The 6,000-nt window shown below is 39.3% G+C and overlaps 1 protein-coding gene across 4 annotated transcripts in view; it reads left to right on the top strand.

The window, feature by feature from the left end:
- Positions 1-527: 527 nt before the first annotated feature.
- The window catches only part of LOC111864029 (nuclear hormone receptor FTZ-F1 beta), a 220,060-nt gene continuing 214,587 nt past the window's right edge, over positions 528-6,000 (top strand). For 3 of the 4 annotated variants that reach the window (XM_023850967.2, XM_023850971.2, XM_023850964.2), the window contains exon 1: positions 529-877. The gene's annotated coding sequence lies outside the window, so the exon portion shown is untranslated. Of the gene's footprint in view, positions 878-6,000 lie in introns of all 4 variants that reach the window. The other variant, XR_004512978.1, reaches the window with a different exon arrangement.

The raw sequence follows: 6,000 nt of genomic DNA, 5'->3' as shown, positions 1-6,000 counted from the left end.
CACATGCTTTAACTTTCAGAAACCTTTCAGAGGCTGGAAGCTCACCTGTAGTTGGAGTTGCAAAATTGACCTATATAGTTGTTTAACGTTTGAGTCCGGCTGGCAAAGTTCTTTCAGTTATTGAACTGATTACGAAGTTATGTCAGTATTTCACTATAATCGCTTTTGGGGGGGGTGTAAACTGCTTAAGTACGATGCTATGAAGATGAATGGGGGATTGGAGGTACAGATCAACCATTTTTGAAATTTTTTATTTCGGTGTGACGTAGAAGACGATTTTGGGTCACTGCTACGCAGTTGGGGGCAATCACGGCGTAAATGGTTAAAATTATGCAATTTGGATGGTCCGCCATAGTCGGCCCGCATACACAGCCTGACTGAGCCAACGTCGTTGGTGGCACAAATTTAGTCCACAACGGGAAGATGGCAGAACAACTTTCGCATTACGCAGCTAACCAATAACATAGTTACTTATCTGTAGGTAGCAATCTGAACATACTGCTGTCATGTGTAAAGGTTATGGCATTTACCCAAAGCCCCTGTTAAAAGTATTTTGACACATTATTTTGTTCTGTACTTTCATGACTGCACTGTGATGTTCAGATACATACGAAAATGAGAAATATTTTTACATTGCTTAAAATCGAACTGTTACATCTTATACTTATTTTAAAATAAAAAGAAGATAGACGGAAGGTCTCGTTTTTGTTAACTGCATGGTGGTGCTACCTGCCAACGTAAAGTAACCAAACAAGGTGTGCCGACGTCTAAAATGGAGGTGAGAGTGTTGTATGCTGTGTGTGAAAGTAATGCAAAGACATTTTGATGTAAGCTCTGACAATACATATTGCAAGATAGTGTGGTGATATAATCACAGGTATGTATGTTGAACATTCGAGATGTGGGGATCACTGTTAAATTATTCCATATTGGCTTTCATATTTACATTATGGGTCTGTTGACTTTACACATAAGGGACCTTGAACTAATTATCTTTAGACCCAAACAAGTCTTTGTGTTCGAAGTACCATTCCGCAGTGTGGCTCACTGAAAATTCTGCACACATTTGACTATACATGACTTTGAGAAATTAAAATAATGAAAGAACGTCGGTTTTGGCAGCATGTTGTGCTGGACATTAAATACTATGTTCATGTGTCTTAAAAATAGACGATGTACTTCCATGGACATGTGAAGTAATTTCTTAAAAACGTGTGTATGAACATTTCAATTTAACAAATTTGGTACTTCTGTGTAACTTGATACTGGTGAAAACTGTTGTTAACGAAGATCATTTTGACAGGAGAGCAGTAGTAACCAAAATTTAATGACATTTTTGACAGCAAAGCAATAGATAACTTAACGAGTTCTGTCGTCTTAGATATAAAGCCCTGTAGTCCGTTGAAAATCAACCGACGTTTCTGAGGTACATATTGCCACAATCTTCAGGGTGAAAGATTAATTGCTACCCATTTCACGCACATTTCCTACATGGCTTATTCTTCGACCCTGAGGATGGAGGCGACATGTTTCTCCGAAACTTAGGTTGCCTTTCAACGGGCTACATGGGTTTGTATCCCGGACAGTAGAATCTTCATAAGCACAACTCGTACATAGTACATAACGGAGGTTAGAAGCCACTCTTAAAATCTGCATGTTCTGTGTAGTACATGTACAGTCTGTAGTTCTGATACTGAAGAATCAGAATGGGACATAATTTTTGAGACGTTTATTGGCAGCTATTGTAACTGCATATAAAGCATGTTTGTTTTGTTCGATACTGTAAGATATTAAGATTAAGCCATTATCTTTAAATATTTTCCCCATAAACTTGTGAATAGAAGGTTGTGGTATTTTTCATATGAGACAGCAGATGTAAATTTACAGTGAAAATGTTATAAAGGTTAATTAACACCGTCCAGTGTGACTGAAAATGTTTTTTTTTTCTTTTTAATCTTTTAACCTTGACAAGGATATCAATACAACATTCTATGTATGTATTAATATTCACAAAACTCACTGTAATAGTGGTTTATAATTGTACTGATATTCTTCTGAAGATGGTCTATAAGACCAAAACATTTCGAGGATAAAAGATTAAAAAGAAGAAAAAATTTTATCAGTCACACCGGACGGTGTTAGTGAACCTTTATACTATTGCTGGCGTGATGGGCCAGGATGAACCAAATCAAACTAGTACAAATGTATTTTGTGTTGAAAACATGCTGTTAAAAATTCGTGAATTTTACTATCATCTGCCATTAGATGTAATGTTTTGCTGCTCATGGCAATCATGTCGGTAAGAGGAAGTACTTCATATACCCCAGTTCCATGTCTGTTGAACTACTGCCAGTTAATGAAGAGATCTTTTCTTGATTATTTATTCCCTTTTTCTGATTATCAGTACGGGTCATGGTACAGAATCTTTAAGCGAGACGTGGACAGAATGCCCTGTGGAAGCCAAGTGAAGTGATTTCTTCAGATGATTTTACCAACTACATTAAAAACTCCCTCATACTTGTCATCATAATCCTTACAGGATAGGCCACTGGCCTATTCTGACCCAAGATTTCTGCAAAGACCATCTTTTCCGTGATATGTTCCTCTATCAACGTAATTATGAACTACCTTTGGTAATCTTATTTCTTCCACACATTCAAAATGTTGTCTCCATTTTTTCCTCTAATCTTGTATTCTGTGTTTGAGAACACTTTATCGTAGGTGTTCATTTATTGATACATTTGTAAGATTGTCCTTAAGGTAGATCCCATTACTTTTCGAAGGAATTTCATTTCTCCTGATTGTAGATATTTCCAGTCGCTTGCTGTCATAACCTAGCTCTCACATCTATACATCAAAATTGGAGTGACAGTAACTTTATAAAATTTAGTACAGCATCTCTTTAAACTTCAATAAAATTATCCCACATATGGACCGAAACTTTGCAGATTTATATTATATTTATTCATATTTGTCATGCATTTAATTTGAATCTTCGATGGGATTGGGCGTAGCCTTTACGTATTTTCTGTGCTACCTCCAGGTGAATGCTGAATTACTGCTTTTGAAATATTATAAGAATTGACTGAATAGCCGAAATGTTACGTAGCTTAGAAGTTCTACCGCGGGCCTAATAAAATATCTGAATGCAATAATACATTAGGTTAGAATAAATATTGTGTTGTAGCATCATGTTGTGTTGTATTTCTAGCTGTACAGATTTCCGTCAGAACAATGTTGTACATGTTTCCGCGTTTTGGCCATCCTCAGGTATGCACATTCACTTTTGACTGCACTGCTCACCCCTTCCATTGTCCAGTTTTTACAGTGGGTATATTTTATGTTGTTGTTTTTATATTGACACTAACTTCGCCGACAAGCGGCAATCGCTCAGTCGGTAGAGTTCGCTTGCGGGCTACAGACCACGGAGTTTGTTTTGTTAGGGCGGCCGCACACCCACTGCATCAAGACATGAAACAAAATACGCAGTCTTGCTTCATTCGTGATTCGTCAGCATCATGACTCAGACCGGTGTGCGGTGGTTTTCATAATCTCATTCGTTTCAACTGTGCACCTTTCTTTGCGTCATGTCACAGTCATCCTGTCTTGACTGTTACATGTTTTGACGCATGCCGGTGTGCGGCCTACCTTAGTGTGACTCTCGACTGGTTTTGGATTGGATATTGGAGTTATTGATCTCTTACTGATCGTAACTGCAAGTATAACAGTGTCACTAAATTACACATTCCAAATATCTCTGTAACTGCAACACACAAAGCCTTCCCTGCCAACACTAGTCGTTTCCTAGTAACGGCTTCTAGCAATGGAAATACTTCGGCTTTTGTGCTAATTGCACCGGCTAAGTCCTCTCGTCACAGACTCCCGTACAGTTGGCTTAGTGCTTCAAGTATCCAGACAACTGTTTTGTTGCTATTTCCTCTCTGTGTAACCGAGGTTGTCACGATTGCAAACTTCTGTGGTATGAACTTTCTACGAGTAAAACTCTAGGGGCGGTTTACATCGGGAGAACATAGACGCCATATGATCGATTTCTGTGCTCTGACCGTCCGGAAAATTCATATCTAGCCAATCATGCACTCGACGTTCAAAATGGGACGGGTACTGTTGTGCAGAAACCACGTACTCTGGCATATGTGTAGAAAGACATTCGTCAATAAAAGTGGCAGCTTTTCGTTAAAATAATCGGCGTAGGGCGCCTTACTGATGCGATCCTAATTATACACAGTCCGGTCACATAAATATCTACGATTCCGACGTAAACGTTGGCACTAAATCCTTTCAGGAATGAGAAGTGACGAGTAGCATGAAGATTCGCCGTTGTCCTTACATTCAAGCTGCGGGGACTGTGTAAACCACTTCTTGTAAATACTTCTTCGACAGTTCACAACACACGACACAGAAACGTGTGTGTCCACAGTCTTGTGTAGCACTCACCGGAGGAACTTAACACGGAGAAATTTGCCCATGACTGCAGCCCTTGTACTAGTTGTACATGGAGAGAATCCAGTTGCTTCTCAGGCAGAGTACGCCGTGCTGCTCGCTGAAGAAGCTGTGTTACGGAAGAAGTGTGAGGAGTGCTGGTTGATGGGTCGTCCTGCTCCCGCACATTACGTCTTCCACGGCCAGCGCGTGCATGCGGCTTGAGGGTGACATTTTATCTCAGATTACGATACAATTTCAAATACACGTCGGTAATTTTGCCTCTCCTCCGGTTATCAAAGTTGATATTCCTTAAATTAAAGGAGAGGCTTCCGTCGCGAAAGCCATACACGAAATGCATATCTACTGATTCTGCATTAATAAACGTAGTGTAACGTAACCACTTTTCTTCTTACCGGTCCTATTATCCGAGTCTAATAACTGTTCCACAATTGCCTACTTCCGCGATTTTTCAGCCGCCATCAAACGCCCGCAATAATACAAATCGACATCACCGTAAACACCTCGTAAATCAAACGGAGGCGATTCGGGGAAAAATACATTTTCACCCTGAGCAGGCTGCTTAAGTATTGTACTACAGCTCTGAATAATTATGTATATAATTTGAATGTATCCGGTAAGGTAACCAAATCAAAAAGTTGTACGCAATCAGGCATTTTCTTAATTTTTGGTAGTAATTTCGAAGTTGAGTACCGGATCCGTGTTGATATAACATTTTTCATTTAAAATAATCCCGTTAATAACGTCCTGAAGTTTGACAAATATTTCATGCGATATTTCCATGTATATTGACTTTCATCATACTACGATCACAAGGAGCTATACCTTCTCAAGCAGTAATGACAAGATAGACTATTTAAACCCGGTTTAAATATTTTAGCCGGTCACGGTCACTGAGCGGTCTAGGGTATGAAGTGTCTTCGCTCGCTCGGAAGCCGGGATCATGGGTTCGGATCCCACAAGGGCATGGATGTTTTGTGTGTGTATTTATTTATTCTGTGTTTTGGTAGAGGCCTTGAGACGATCTGATCACCGTACAAAGAGGCCTACCGTCTATAAAATGATCAGTGAAAAAAAAGAAGAAACAAACAATCAAACCTCGACAGCAGAAGGTATAAGAGGAACGGATTAAGTTAGTAAGTTAAATGTTTCGTATCAGTAAGCGGCCGAGACACTTGATGACCACCTCAGATTCTCCAGAGTTGACATTTGAATTTAATTTGTACGTATATTCAGTTCTTTGCAAGCATATGAGGAAATGTAGTTAGCAGTATTGTAATTGATTAAGAATCAGAGGATTTCGTTTCACCTTATGTTGTGGTATAACACGTTGAAATAATTTTTTAGAGAAAGGCAAGTACTGTAGGTACTGTAGATGTTTTCGATTGTAGTCATTCTGTGATTGTTGTCCTTGATCACTGACTGCAGTGACTATAGATCCAAATCTTCTGCAGTCAGGTGTTAGGTGCCATTTAAAGCCCTTGGTTTTGAGGACAGTACAGTTTCACTGTCTTTCGGAGTATGTACAGCAGTGTTGCA

The sequence above is a fragment of the Cryptotermes secundus genome, unplaced genomic scaffold, assembly GCF_002891405.2.
Source record: "Cryptotermes secundus unplaced genomic scaffold, Csec_1.0 scaffold303, whole genome shotgun sequence".
In the NCBI taxonomy this organism is placed as follows: domain Eukaryota; kingdom Metazoa; phylum Arthropoda; class Insecta; order Blattodea; family Kalotermitidae; genus Cryptotermes; species Cryptotermes secundus.
Note: the sequence above shows the minus strand (reverse complement) of the source record. Positions and strands in the feature narration are given on the sequence as shown.